A 15,376-nucleotide genomic window follows, 5' to 3' on the forward strand; every position below is an offset into this window, starting at 1 on the left:
TTAGTTTGTACAAAGTTTCCAAGTATATATTTTCCAATAAAGTTGAGTATATTTTTGGTATGTCTTAAGTTCTCAGATTTTTACTTTGACAGTCAGTTGGCTCAATCTAATATGTCCCTTTGATTGTTCAGCTCTGACACCCAAAAACCCTAAGTGCCACTCTAACTGTGCTTTGTATTCTTTATTGAGGTACATCAGTGCTCTGATGCAGCCCCCTCTCTCAGTCAGTCAGTACATTTACATGACGGTAGAAAAAGTCAGACTATTGTGTTAGTCAAAGGTATTAATAATATATATATATATATTGGTATGTGATCTACAGCCACAAAAAGTCATCCATGTTTCTATAGTACCCTAACCCTTATTAACTTGTTTGGTATGTGATATAATAGGTCAACCAGATGAAGGTCCTGTAGCAACTAACTGAAACGGTGCATATCGCCACCTACTGTGGTGAAGTCAGACATACTTCCGTCAATAAATCGATTCTCCCCTGGTGGTGTGCACTGGGACAATGGCAGTGGTCCATGGAATGGCTTATTCAAGCTGACCGTAGCCCGACTTAATTGTGCATGGAAATGAGTGATGCCACTTGCCGTCTCTGCATCAGTGCACAATCTTCCACATCTGCATCACGATGCATCTCATCATCGAAAAATTTCAGCACCTCTGTTAGATACACGTCATGAGTAATAGCCTGTCAATGTTGAAAGATCGTAATCGTAAACGGCATATTAACTTGTAGCCTAGATAGATTTAACAATATAAGCCATCCCAATCACCATAACAAATGTTGTCAATGTATGTTTCTGCAACACCACAGATAGGTTAAGATGTCTCTGTGTTGCAATTTTGCAGTTAGTTAGGTTCAATTTTCAATTTCCCCCTCGTCAGAATGCTGTGTTTACGATCTGGTTAGGTTTATGAACAAAAACATCTAGGTAAGGGTTAGGAAAACATCATGTTTTGGCTAAAAATACCTGTTTTTGTTGCCACAAACAACGTTGGAAATTGTCCTGTTTCCTTATAAGTATACAGTGGCGTCGAGCTTACAAAGGCGGGCTTGAACTGGGGTCACTGGTTTGGCAGCCTTGGCACCTGCAACATCACCACTCCCAACATGAAAGTCAGGTCATAATCATGTAATATGGACATGATATGACATGTTTTGTAGAAACGTCAATACGGTATGTAGCTTATGACACATACAATGAGTTAAAATGAATTTTTGGTTTGCTTAAAAGTTAACAACATTTTGTCCATGTGACTCGGCTGAAAGTCAGCAAAAATGGAAATACTCAACCGCTTAATAAAAGTAAAAGTTTATTTTGATTTAGTTAAATTATCACCATCACTGTTATTCTAAATGTAAACACAAGATTAACATTTTTACTGGCAATGTATATCAGTTCCAAAGTTTAATTATCGGTCTCCTTGTATACTAATAATTTAAACACATACAAGGTATCATTTAGGAAGTGCTTATTATATTTTATTCAGCAAATATATGTGTGTACTTTTTTGACATAATAGCTTAACTTACAATCTAACAGACCTGTTACAATAATAATGTCATTATAATGTAATAAAAATGCCAAACTGTAATTTATTCATATAAAGTTATCTTTGGTCGCAAGCACTATATCCTCATCTGTCAACATGTGTATAATACTGCGTTGGTTTACAAAAGCGAAGACGATTTGAAACCGAAGGTGGACTACTTACAGAGTTTGTTCACCTTTTTACAGATTGCGTGACTGCAGACTCTAGGTCATCCTCTCTGTTCAAGGACCTGGGCCTTCGCCAAGTGGTGAAGAATTTGGCGATACCTGTGGCCAACTGCGTTCAGGGCCATTAGCGCAGGGTGTGTCTGCAAGCTGTCCAATTTTCTGCTTTGTGTGAATGGCTAAGCATTCACATTAACCTAAATTAAATGACAGCTTTATGGTTGTTGAGCGAAGGGTAAAATATTGATGTAATGTGGCTGACAGCTTTCAGGTGGAATGGTTATTTAGTTCCAAAGATCACCTTTTTTGTTTTCTGTCACAGCTGAACAAAGTCTGATGCTGAAACTACAGTTTGGATTCAGTTGAGATTACTCAACTCAGTTTCCACTGTTGCTTTAGAACACAATGCAGAAAATAGTTTATATGTGACTATAGTTTAAGAGAACAATGGCAAATAAGCGTTGGATCAATGTTGTTTCTTGTTTCTAGGTGTGAACACGGCTGTCTATCGACAATCAGAACTGTTTAAACTAGATAAAGCGAGTCCATTACCAACTCAGGTGTGTAACCATTCAAACTCGAAGCTTCCAGTCAACATGTGTAACACCTGTACTGATAAGACAGCTCAAAAGTTTACCTACAGAAATCTTCAGACAAAGCCCAAAAATGAAAATGGTGTTCTTATCAGCATGTGAAATGACATCCATTTTTATTCTAGAGGCAGTTGATACAGTCTTTTAAATACAACCAGCATTCCTTAAATAACCTTTGCCCTTGGCTAATAACTGCAGCACAGTCATTATTGCTTTGTTCCTACAGTTGTGCGTTTAAAAGCAATTTACATTCCTTTCTTTTCAAGTGACATGCAGGTACATAGGAGTGCATGCTATAGATGGATAGACAGCCTCTTCAAATAGATCTAATTCAGGAACCATGTCTGCATATTTGTGTGTTCTTCCCCAAGACTGAACAGTTTTACATCGCTGTAAGGCCCATAGCTAATTACACTCATATGTCATCTCATCAATCAACTGTTTCAACTGCTTCATTGTCTGTGCAAGTTTTCCTATTCTGAGCTGAACTTTTACATGACAGTTAGTCACGGTAAGCGGATTATTTGTATACAATGCACACAAACCCACTTTAATGTCAGGCGTGTATTATCAGCATGAAACATCTCACTAGCACATTCAAATACATGTTTAACAGCTCATTTCAACAGGAATTATCTTCCATTCAGGAGAACACAGACCACCACTTTCAAACCCTTCCATGGAAAGATGATTATATTCAGAATGAGGAAGGTAGGACGTCTGAAAATAGAAAGAAAAACAGCTAAAAAAGGGAACTGCATGCGTGAAGAAGAGGGATGGATCCTTTCATAAGAGTAACTGAAAAAGATAGGCTCGTAATGGGACATTGTAGGTGTGCTGCTCGGCACTGAGGGTTTGCATACATTGTATTGAGAGACAACAGCATTGCAGAGTGTGCCTGTGCATGCTTGTATGAGCCACTGTATCGGAATGCTGGCCTCGGGCACTCAGCAGCTCACAGCTTTAACTTCTGTAAACAAACTAATAGCAGGAGACTGGAGGACCACACAACCTCTCTGGTGAAACTGCAGCCTGTAGTCCCACACTGCTGCTGCTGCTTCTGCCTCTGCTTCTGCTGCTGGGGACACTGGTGTTTTAACTGATTTACATAACTGAACCAGGCTTTGAGTACTCACTTTCAATATTGTCCATACTTCAGGTCAGCATTTATTATTACATTTGAATGTACATCCTGTACGCTAAAGGCAGGAAGGATCTGCTTACTGCTTCATGCTCCCATAGAAACTCATCCGGCAACATTTCATTCTGTTGTGCATCCCCTTTAGACACAAGGTAAGAAAGAAATGTGCCTGGTCTATATTGTACAAACAAATTACCTAGCTGAATGTACCCATTGAATTGACCCCATCACCAATATTGCAAATTAAAGATTTGTTGCATCTTTGTGTTTCTTAAGGATCAATTTTCAATGTTGTGCTGTGACAATGCCACTTGGTCAGGTTAGGAAACGATCATGTCGTGGCTTAAAATACTCCATTTTGTTGCCACAAGCATGGCTGAAAAATTTCCCAACGGCTCATTGAAGATATCAAATGCTTTCACACTTACAAATGTTCAAACACAAACTTGAACAGCCAACATACTCACACCCAAACAACATGACCACTGTATACCAGCAGTTGAGATACAGTTACAGCTGGTTAGGTTTCAGCAAGAAAACTACCCTGTTAGGGTCAGTAACACATTGTGGTTCCTATGTTGCTTATGTAAGTTAGAAATGTACCAACTTAAGTTATGTTACATATGTGACAGTTAAATTACATCGATTGACTTGTGGTTTCACTCTTGAGGACTTTCACGCTTTTTACTACTTCACCTGACTTACACTTTTGCTGCTGTAATAATTACTTTGGTTGATCAATATGGGTCATAATAATCTGCTTTCACGATCGATCTACAGTATATGGTTGTTTTCCTGACCAGGACGAGCTGGAACAACTGTCACTGGCTTAACAGCCTTCTCACCTGCCTGTAATGTCACCAGCACCCCCTCCAATTCATAGCAATCTATTATGAATGCAATATGGCTTGTATTGTTGAAATCAATAAGATGCTTATGACAAAATGATGATAAAATGATCACACTGGCCAATCAACCAAATGTTGATATTCACTGCATTGCTTGGCTGTTTTTGTTTTAACACTCCACCTTAAAAATAAAATCCTGTTGTTGTGTTTTGAAGATAGTTTGGATTTGATGATTCCCTTTGATGATTTGATGATTCAGCCTAAAGCCGGGCTGATCTCAGGTCATTGAGTGGCCCACTGAGGTGTCAGCCTGCCTCAATCCTGCCTTTGTTTGGCTCCCTGATAACAATCCAACTGTCGCCTCATTATGAGCCGAAACAGGTTTGATGACATGTTAAACATCCAAGAAACCTCCCTGTGCACTCACCTTCTGCACAGCAGTCACACGCGATGGGCAACCCATGGGTGTTGAGAGATCACAACACAGCTCTGCCTCTGTATCACTGTGTGTGTGTGTGTGTGTGTGTGTGTGTGTGTGTGTGTGCGTGTGTGTGTGTGTGTTTGTGTCTGTGTGTAAACTGAATGCTCAAAGTTACACCCACATTGTTCTAAGGAATTATCTGTGCTAGTGTCTAACATTACTTATTTGATTGTGTATATGTGTTTATATGTTTTGCCTCCACGTGTGTGTGTGTGTGTTTGTGTGTGTGTGTGTGTGTGTAGAGCATGATCATTGTGTACTGGCTATAGCCATGATGGATGTGCCTTGAGGAAATCGTTAATCTACAATGATACTCTGATTGTTGCGCTTATGAAATGTATTAACCGATGCAAATGCCTCACACTCCATTTCCTGCTGCACACCGGGGGGGTTGGAGGTGGAGCGTGTGGGAGCTGGAGGTAATTAAATTTGCAGTAGGAGATTGATTTTGGAGTTACCTACCTTTTCCCTTTTCCTCCTTCATATACTTACATGAGTCTCAAGTGGTCTTGTTCAACCCAATCACCAGAATGTCTGCAAACCACAGATATGTTGTAACTTAATTCTATTCAGTGAAACATTTATTTAGGTTAAATTCTCAATTCTATGTTGTAACAATGCTGTCCTTATGTTCTGTCTAGGTTTTGGCAGAAAACCACTTGGTTAGGGATAGGGAAAGATCCCACCTGATACATGGTTCTTTTGCCACAGGCACAGCTGGAAAATGTCCCAGTGTCTCATTAAAAATATCCAGTGTTTTCATACTTACAAATGTTGACACCATCTCAAACACCACAACAGTCACCTACACCTTCTGACTTTAAAGCCCACTCATACACACTTGTAATGTGGATGTGATATGACTATGTGAGGTAGAAATGCCATCCATCCATCCATTGTCTGTAACCGCTTTATCCCTTTTATGCGGTTGCAGGGGTTTTTGCTGGAGCCAATCCCAGCTGTCTCTGGGCAAGGGCAGGGTACACCCTGGACAAGTCGCCAGCTCATTGCAGGGCCCTCACTGATGGCAGAGGCTGCCATGCAAAGTGCCAACTGCACATCAAGAGCAATTTGGGGTTCAGTATCTTGCTCAAAGACACTTCGACATGCAGCTCAGCTCAGCTCAGAGCTGGGATTTGAACAACCTTCCGATCACTAGCCGACCTGCTCTACCCGCTGAGCTACAGCAGTATTGTAGAAATGTAACATCCAAACTGAGGGTATTTTTGGTTTGAAGTAACATAGAAAGGCAACATTTTATCCACGAGACTGGGCTGTCCTGTACTCTGTTAACATCTAATGAAGCAATTTACTTCAATCTTAAAGTACTTATTAGTTAGTTAGTACTTAATATTATTGTTTTATGCTACTGCTTTTATTTGACAGCTATAATCAGCATCATATTTAGTTATATAACATTTCATATATGTCTGTCAAACATTATGATAAAACAAACAAACAAACAATAACGACCTACTGAGATTTTAAAAAAAAATTTAAATGCGAGAAAACTTGGAATGCAGCAGAGTTAAACTGGTAAATGTTGTATGGTAAAACAGTATAATGACCAGTAAAATTAGAAATAGGCCTTCTTGTAAAAAAAAAATTTTTGACAGTTATTCCAAAAGAGACCATGGTATGACTTTACAGTAAGAATGTTTTTATTAATATTAGTTAATCCAGAAACAAGTGTCAACTAACAGTTAATTAACAGTCAATTCATGTGTGTAGCTATCGTTCACTAATGTGTTCATGTGACATTATTTAATAGTTTACAAAGATCATCAGATCAGATAAACCTTTATAAAAAAAAAATGTTCCTTATTGAAATAGTTTAGCTATGAAGTTCAAACATACACTATTAACAAGTACCTTAATTAACATATAAACCCTTAATTAAGAGACATTTTTTTAACTTTTACTTTATGCTAATGCATTGGACACAAAAGCAAAGACCAAAGGCAGGGGATATGTATTACAGGATTTTATTGTAAACAATAAGCACAATTTGTTTGTAGTAGCAGAGTCTGGCATGACTGTGGCTGGTTTGCCCAAATTTATGCATATACTGTATGGTGGTGAAAATAGTCTTCTCCACCTGCCACAACCTGTGTTAAGGCACATAGAGTAACTCTCTCAGAAGTCATTTCTGCACTCTGATTTGTTAGTGTTGGGAAAAAAAAGAATCTTACATAAAATGTTGACTTTAACTTCCATGAACATTTTCATTATATCATCCATTATAGATGAACCCGTTTCTTAGTTCATTGAATAAAGTGTTTGCCTGACTGCGAAGTTGTCAGGGAAGATTAGTTTAGAGAGTCAAACATATCCTCAACTGTCAGACCTTGTCTCATTATGTAGTACAGTAGTGATTCCATCCCCACGCTAAGAAACGATGGCACATTAACATCAGGGTGTGAGACATCAACCTGCCCGTCAGTCAAAACTGAGCTCTGAATTAGCACCTTGGTAAACACCTCAGAACTATAAATCTCATGTGCTTCTGCTTGTCTTGATTTTGATTGTTTATGCTAACGTTAATCATGTGTTGTGAGGGAGACTATTCTGAAATCACATTCCATGTGTGCATGTGTCCATACTGCATGTGACTCATCTGTACTTTAAAGGTTTGTTAAAGTTGTTTTCAGTGTATTTACAAAGTTATCTAAGGAGCGCATCCTCTTCTCAGAGGCTCTGTCACAGATGCACTGTGAAGATATTGTGCGTTCCATGTGTTAATGGGTTCAGGCTGACCAGGTGGAAGATCAACTCAGTTATTCCCTTAATGTCACATCAGGACAGATTATCTCTTCAGATTTGTTTGTAGCTCCATTTTATTTCACAGACATCATTTGCATCCTCCCACTTCTCTAATAGTCCTCCACGCTGGCACGCACACTTCCCACAATGTCCTGAAATGTTACTGTCATCTCCTTTTTGTTCTATTGATGATGAATTTACTTCAGCTCTCCAAACTCTATTTTCAGATCACAGTTTTCCTTGTTTCTACATTTACACACTCTGCTCTGACATGAATAAATAAATGAAGAACATACTGCTCCAGTGTCAAACACAGGAAAGTATCCCTCTATTAATCCTCTTTGTTCCTCAGCTCTATTGCATTTGAACTTATAGTTCCATCCTGTCATTTATTCTCCATGTGTGTCTGCTCATTCCAGCCTGAAGAAACACTTTGAAGTGTTTCAGCTCAGAGCAGAAACGTGAAGACAAAGAAAGCTAAATGAAAGCAAGATACAGTGTGAGCTGGACAGTTTTCATAGTTGACACCATCATCTTCATTATAATAACATGTTATTCACTAAGTTAAATGTACCCTATGGAGGTTTTGATCGCTAGTAACACTAACAGGCATTTTTTTATGAGTGGGTCTCTGTTTTATTTGTAATGCATCACATCACCTCACCAACATCAGTGTCACAGCCCTATGTCTGGCCTGCTATTAAAGTCTTTCATCCAGGGAAGCTCCTGCATTTTGGTTCACATACGTCTCTGCTGATTGAACTACGGTAAGTACATCAGATGAAATTTGAAAGTCAGTCCGTAAATTGTGATGGCCATTTTCGTCAAACAGTTTGGGCAATAATTTTGTTCCCCCAAATAAGTCTGGGTTTGTCTTTAACTTCTTCCAATCACCTAACTGCCACGGTTGGCTAACAGATTTCCTGTAAGCAGGATATTATCAAAACCGACCTCACTAAACATGAAACATATAATTACATTGTCAAGGATTACTTGATGAAATTTTGATTGTCTTTAAAATGTAGCAATTTTAAAATTATGAACTTTTTATACATGAATATGAATCAGCTGAATATGTTTTTCTATCTATCAAAGTTAGTTAGTCCTCTCAGGTCAGCAGTTTTGTTAACTATTGTTTGTTTGTGTTCTCAAATCCTGATTTCCTCATAATGGCGTTTTTATTCCTTTTGAAAATGAAAGATGATTATTTTGAGCAGCAGCTCCTCTCATGTTACAAGAGCAAAGTCGTCCACGTGGCATTTGATTAAGAAAAAACAGCAGCAACAAAACACAAAAGAAAATTCCCACATGGTTTGAAATACAAAGTTTAGTTTGTGTCAGTGCTGTTTTTGTAAGGCTAATTCAATTTGACCAGCCAAAATTTACATCATCGGTTATTGGCGGATAAAGAAATTATAGCTTATAAATCTAGCGGATAATACAAAGCCAAATTGCTTTCGTTTACTTAAAAAGTGCAGCATATACACACAGGTAGGTGGTGGTATGCACCTTTAAAGTGGTTTGGTGAGCGGTCAGTAAACACAGAAAAGAAGAACAACAAACACGCTGTTGTAATGCTCATAACGCCAAACTGCTTTACCAATGTAGAGCCACGAATGTAGACATGAGCCACCTTTCCTACACTCAGGTATGCATATAGCAACTTATTTCTAAATATAAAAATGTTATATTCTATCATCAGTTATATTATCTGTATAGGCCATGAGAGTCAGGTTATCATCAGTTGTGCTATCAGCTGAAAAAAATCCATATCACGCATCTCAACTTTATTTATTTATTCATTTTGCTTTTAACATTTTAGATTTTAGCAAAAAATTTCTATTGCTTTTATAGGGTAATTCAGTGTCTGATATTAAAGTAACCAATTAATAATATTTACATAAGATTAACTTTTTCCCACAATTGAATGGATAATGTTGCTGATTACAAATATTGCCATGATTATTAATGACTGACTACATTTCAAGTAATCTGACCCAACCCCTCTGAATGCTTCTTGTCATGATGGTCTGTTCCCTAAATTCCCTCAGAATTGGTCTGTATTATGTAATCTAAACTAAAAGAAATGATGCTCAAAACCAGAGACATACGACCAAATATGTAATATCCTGAAATGCTCTAATAAGCTGCCAGATTTCTCTTGAACATAATGGTTACAATGTCTCACTGGAGGTGGCAGCAATCAACAGTATCACTTTTTTAACACCACTATGTCACATACACTGTTAAGACACATTATTGACACAATCAATCAAGTGTTAAAACCATAATCCCATTAAGTAATTATTTTTCGATCACACCACAGTGATTGACATGTACTCAGGTGTCTCTGCAGCAGAAGGCCACACACACACATGCAAACAGCGCATTGCTCCAGGCTTCAGGTCTGCTGTCTGACAGGCCGTGGGAGGATCAAAGTTCAGATTTTGAATGCTCTATAAAGGACAACAAGAGAAGAGAGGGAGTCAGGGAAGAACAGATAGAGAGACAAAGCATTGATAAAGCCCATCAGGATTTATATTAGCAGGAACAAGGGGGATGATTTAGGCTACAGAAAGCCGTGGGCGAGGACGCGACCGGAGTTTGGCAGAGAGGAGGCGAGACAGATGAAAATGAGAGATTATCTGTGTAATAGAGGAAACAGTTTGTGCTGCATCAAGCCATATTTGTCAGGTGGAAAACTGAGGTCCTCCTCCGGCTCTGCTCCTCGTCTCCCCTTCCTCCCCTCCTCGGCGAGGGAAGCAGGATGTCTTTCATCCAGTTCAGCTGAGGGATCAAAGCTAAAAGGCCACTCTGCTGAAACTGACCTCAATTTGCACTGCTGCGCACTCCACACCTCTCCAACATACACAACCCTATAGTTCTCCTTACATCCCCTCCACCACCTCCCACTGAACTACACACAAGCTATTTCCCTTCCTGTATGCCACACTACCTCATCCACTTAACACGGGAAATCTCTCGCCGCCTCCAGCCCATTAATAGGACAATTTATAGCCTCCACATTAACACTTGGACATATTACCTTTAATCTGCACTGTTTATACAGTACTGTAAGATATATCACATATTATCAGATGTACAGACGATCAGATACGTCCCTGGATAGCATATAAGTTGTGTTTGTGTTGGTTAAATAACCTGTTCACAATAGTTTTAGCCTGCTGTACTTCAAAGAGCAGCCTGTGTTTAAGCTTCCTCTCTGTGTCTTCTTTCTCACTGTTTTCACTACAAACAGCCTCTCAGCTTCAACTCCCAACCCACACACACACTGTCATGTATACACATACAGTATTTGTGTACACGTATACACATACTCAAAACCATTTATATTTAGGCCCCTGATAAACGTCAGACATTCTATTTTTTGCTGATTTAAAGGCAAGCGAGTGTATTTGCATAATTTATCTTTTGCAGACAATCTGCTCATTTTAAAATAGGCATGGATTCTGAGATCAAAAAACAAGCACCTACCCACCTCTAAATGTTTTATGTAGGATCAAGTGAAATGAAAAGTATGAAATAATGAATGAAATAGACAAAAACATCTTACGACATTCCAGCACAGCCCTCCTACAATTAAGAACATCTCTTTGTATTCAGTTTCTAATGAGTCTCCATCAGAGCTATGTGCTTGTTTTTTAAGAGATATTGTTCTATTGCCATCATTTAATTGTGTCTGAATTGTTATTGTTTTCTATTTGTTCGCTTTTACTTTGATGCAACTCTTTCAAGTACCATGCATCTTGTTATTACCTCCGCCAAGGAGGTGTCTGTTTGTCTAGGTTTATTGGTTGGTTTGTAGGTTGGATTACACAAAAACTACTCAACTTTTGTCCACAAAGCTAGGATGGAGGATGGGTAGACCTCATTAGATTTTGGTGTGGATTAATTATCTTTTTTTACACTATTTTAAACATTATGAGATAGATAGTCTTTAGACATTTTCATTGATATCTCAGGGACTTGATGAATAAATCTGGAAAATTTAGGTGGCTGGTATCTTTGAATATGTACAATTTGATGCAGATCCATATAAAATCTAAATTCTAGTAGATTTAAGTATGTTTTTTTTTTTTTTAAGTAGCCTAATTTTCAGCCGCATTGCGGGTACAAATAGGGATGGTCACTTGCAACTAACAGCAATTTGAAGCTGAAATAATGGGGATTCAGAAAGGTACCAACGGTAATTGCTTGGTTGATTTAAAGGGGACTTTTGGGCCTTGGTGAAGGTATGTGCTCTACTGAGTTACACTCTAGTTGGACTTTATTTTCCCCTCCTAGGGATGTCCCTTTGTGCTCCTCGTTTGAAAGGCAGGAGGGCCGTTGGGCTATAATACCTGATTCATTGGACAGACATTCAACCAGATGCATCGGCAGTATTTATTCACTGCACTTTCTAAACTTCATCTGAAGACACAACAATGCACAGGGCACTTATCCCCAGAAGTAACTCTGACAAGTTAAGTAAAACTGTGGTTCTGTAAGTACAGAGTTTAAGTCACATATTAGCAATAAATTAGTAGCTTTCACATACTTTGATTGCCCCAGGTTAAAATTATACATATTTAACACTGAATAAATAGCTAAGGACTGTTTTATTGTATTTTGACTTTTATTATTAACATCTTAGAGTGTTGGCTTCGTTATCAAAAGTCATTAGAGAGGATTTGTTTAAGTGTAAGGTAAGAATAATAATAGTGTTTTGGCATCATGACAAACTGATGACATGACAAACATCTCAACAATACCAACTAAATGTCAGTGTTTTAAAATATATCCGAAAGTCATACTCTTACTCTGTTTTCTTTTCTCTGATTGCAGATCAGATCAATTCATTTTAAAATGTGCTATTTTGGCTGTGATGCAGCAGTAATCTGCAGAGTAACTATTAACTAAAGTTATCAAATTAATGTGCTTGACTAAAAGAAATAGAATATTTGCAAATGTAGAGTGGAAGCATAAATAAAGTACAGATAATGAAAAAGTATCTCAAAACTGTGTCACTTAATGTCATGTGACCATAATATGATATCTATAGTATTAGAATAAACACTTTATTTCAAGGAAAGAACGACTTTTTTCATTTCATACAAACCAGCTGATGTCCTGTTTAGTTTAGGCAGCCGTCTGTCATTTTGGAATCTTTTATGAGTTTTTTTTTTATGTTTCTGTTGTGTTTTTGAGGTACAATGTATCCGTAAAAAGAAATATATTTTCCATTAAGATATAATATATGGAAATGAATATGTCACTAAGAATATGTACATATTTTATTAAAGTTAAATGTAGAAGTAAATAAAGCGATAACGTTTTCAACACTACAGTCATCAGTGTCTCATTCACATCTCCCCTTTTTAAACGTCTCTGTTTGTCTGCTCACCTCTATCAACTGAACATCTGTAGCAATCCTCCGCAAACAACACCACGGAGAGGCCAAATTCATAAATTACATTCTTGGGCGCCCCCTTCTGGGCTGTAGCCTTAACTTTGTCTGTCTGGAAATATTTGGACTGCACAGACGCAGGGAGAAACTTGAGGACATAGAAAGGCTGCCGGCCAAAGCCTGAATCCCCACTGTCATTGATTTAACAAAGGAAATGAAGACACTTTATGAAATCATTTGTGGGCCAATATGCTGTAACATTAAGTCCGGTTAATATTCACTGAGGCCAAATGAGTTCCTCCTGAGTGTGTTAAATCCTTACAAGCTAAGCTGTGGGATCGAAAACCCATGTGTAGCATTAGAGGGGCTCATTCAAGTTAAGACCCTCTCTTCCTTTCACACAGTGGAAAATAAGATTTAATGTTATTTCAGTTTGTGACATGTGGTATTTTTAATCCCTGATGTCTCCTTTAAACTCCTAATTTCTAAATAGGTCCCATGTTTTTCATATTACACTGTTCTGTATGGTTTAGTTCAAGTTTCTCTTCATTTGTTCACACTTTGTAACATTTTATTAAATATTCCATTCATGTCTGTCTCTTTTCTCAGCTTTCAATTTGCATTTAACTTAAGAAACATGTATTTTCTTTTAAAGGAAATGTGATTATTCTCTTTTTGGATAGGATTTACTACTATAACACATAATTAAAATCTTATAAAAAAAATAAAATAAAACATTGAACAAAAACACATTTTTAATTTTAGTGTCATAAACTGTCATTTTATGACACAATGAAATAATCATACTAATGAAAATGTGGCTGCATCAGACCAATAACAACGGATCAAAACATCTGACAAATAACGGGAGAAAACAGAGCGCATAACATCAGCCGGGTGAGTGCATGATTTTATTATGCTCTCCTCTTGATTGCGATTGGCTCGGGCCCATCCAGCGCACAAATGACCCCGAGCTGTAACCAACTCCACCTGTTCATAAACACAAACAGTTCTGAACACACTCCGACCTGTCTCATCTCATCAGAGACAGAACGCACAGTGCAGCATGCATCGTCGGTTTCAGCTGGCCTCTGTGGACCAAAGCTGTTTCCTCTCAAAGTTATGTTACACGTTCAAGGAGGGACGAACATATTACAGTAAAGTGGGGGGTGTTACCCAACAACATTTTGGGAGATAATATGTGTCAGAGGAAGTCACTCTGGTTCCCCTTCAGCACCCTTGTGAATCTTTCTGGACTGTTCCCAGCGAGTGTTTCTCCACAGTTCTCAGGGCCGATCCTGTCTGCGCCTCCCGAGACACAGTAGCCTGTTATCTGGCCTGGGGGGCCGAAGGAGCCGTGTTATGAGAAGGCAAGGAACATGTTATGTTAACCTGGGTGGTAAAAGCCTGGACATATTTGGGAAAATGCCCCTTTATACCCTGTCACACCCACTCCTTACCCTTAGATTCTTACATCTAACTGTGAGAATTCTCCAATCTTCCCCATGTCTTCCCTTCATACTTAAGAGTAAAAAAATATTTCTTCTTGTGCTATTACGCCTTCTAAATTGTTTTGGTGAATGGATATTCAGTTGGAGTGAAGTGTCTTTCCAGAAACAACATCCCCATCACTGTGTGTGTAGTCCACCAGAAGAAAGGTTTGACTCATCATTAAAAAGGTCATAAACAACTTTTAAAATCTGTTTTCCTTAGATTTTTTTTTTTTTGACAGTTGAATAAATCTAATCTCCACACCCACTGATCCAATGCTGTTTACAATCCATTAAGTCTGCATGATTCCAGAATGCACTGGATGAATGCACTTTTGTTTTGATTAAGAGACCCCTAGTGACAGAAATTACATACTGGTCTTTTAACATGTTCCTTTTATTTTATTTTATCAAATAAACTGATTGCACTTCAGTACAACAGGCAGTTAGAGCAACAAAGAGCAACCTTAGCATTCACCTAAAGTCAGGTTTATGTTGGCCTGATGAATTTGTTCACCACCACCTTAAGTCTAACAACCTTTAATAGTCCACTGTATTCACCAGCTAGTTTTCACATTTTCTGTACATTTGGTGTTAGACAGATAATGTCCAGAGGAGCATAGAGCTTTTTTGCTGAAAAGAGCTGTCTAATGGGGCTGAAGTTGTTGGTTGGGAGTGGTGAGACGAGTGAATCAGTTGATCCATTGTTAATAAGGTTTCAAAGTTAATTCAATTTATATTTAATTCATTCTTCAGTTAATTTATTTTTAAAAAGTGCTCATGTTAACACAGGTAACTATTTACTTATTTATGTTAACAGTTATCATTATTTACATATTTTCATGTTTAAGTCTTTTCAGTAGCACAGATAAGACAGCTACAATAATGTGTTGAGTGTTTGGGTTATCGTACATTTATCTCAGACC

The sequence above is a fragment of the Sparus aurata genome, chromosome 11 (genome assembly GCF_900880675.1).
Source record: "Sparus aurata chromosome 11, fSpaAur1.1, whole genome shotgun sequence".
Lineage (NCBI taxonomy): Eukaryota > Metazoa > Chordata > Actinopteri > Spariformes > Sparidae > Sparus > Sparus aurata.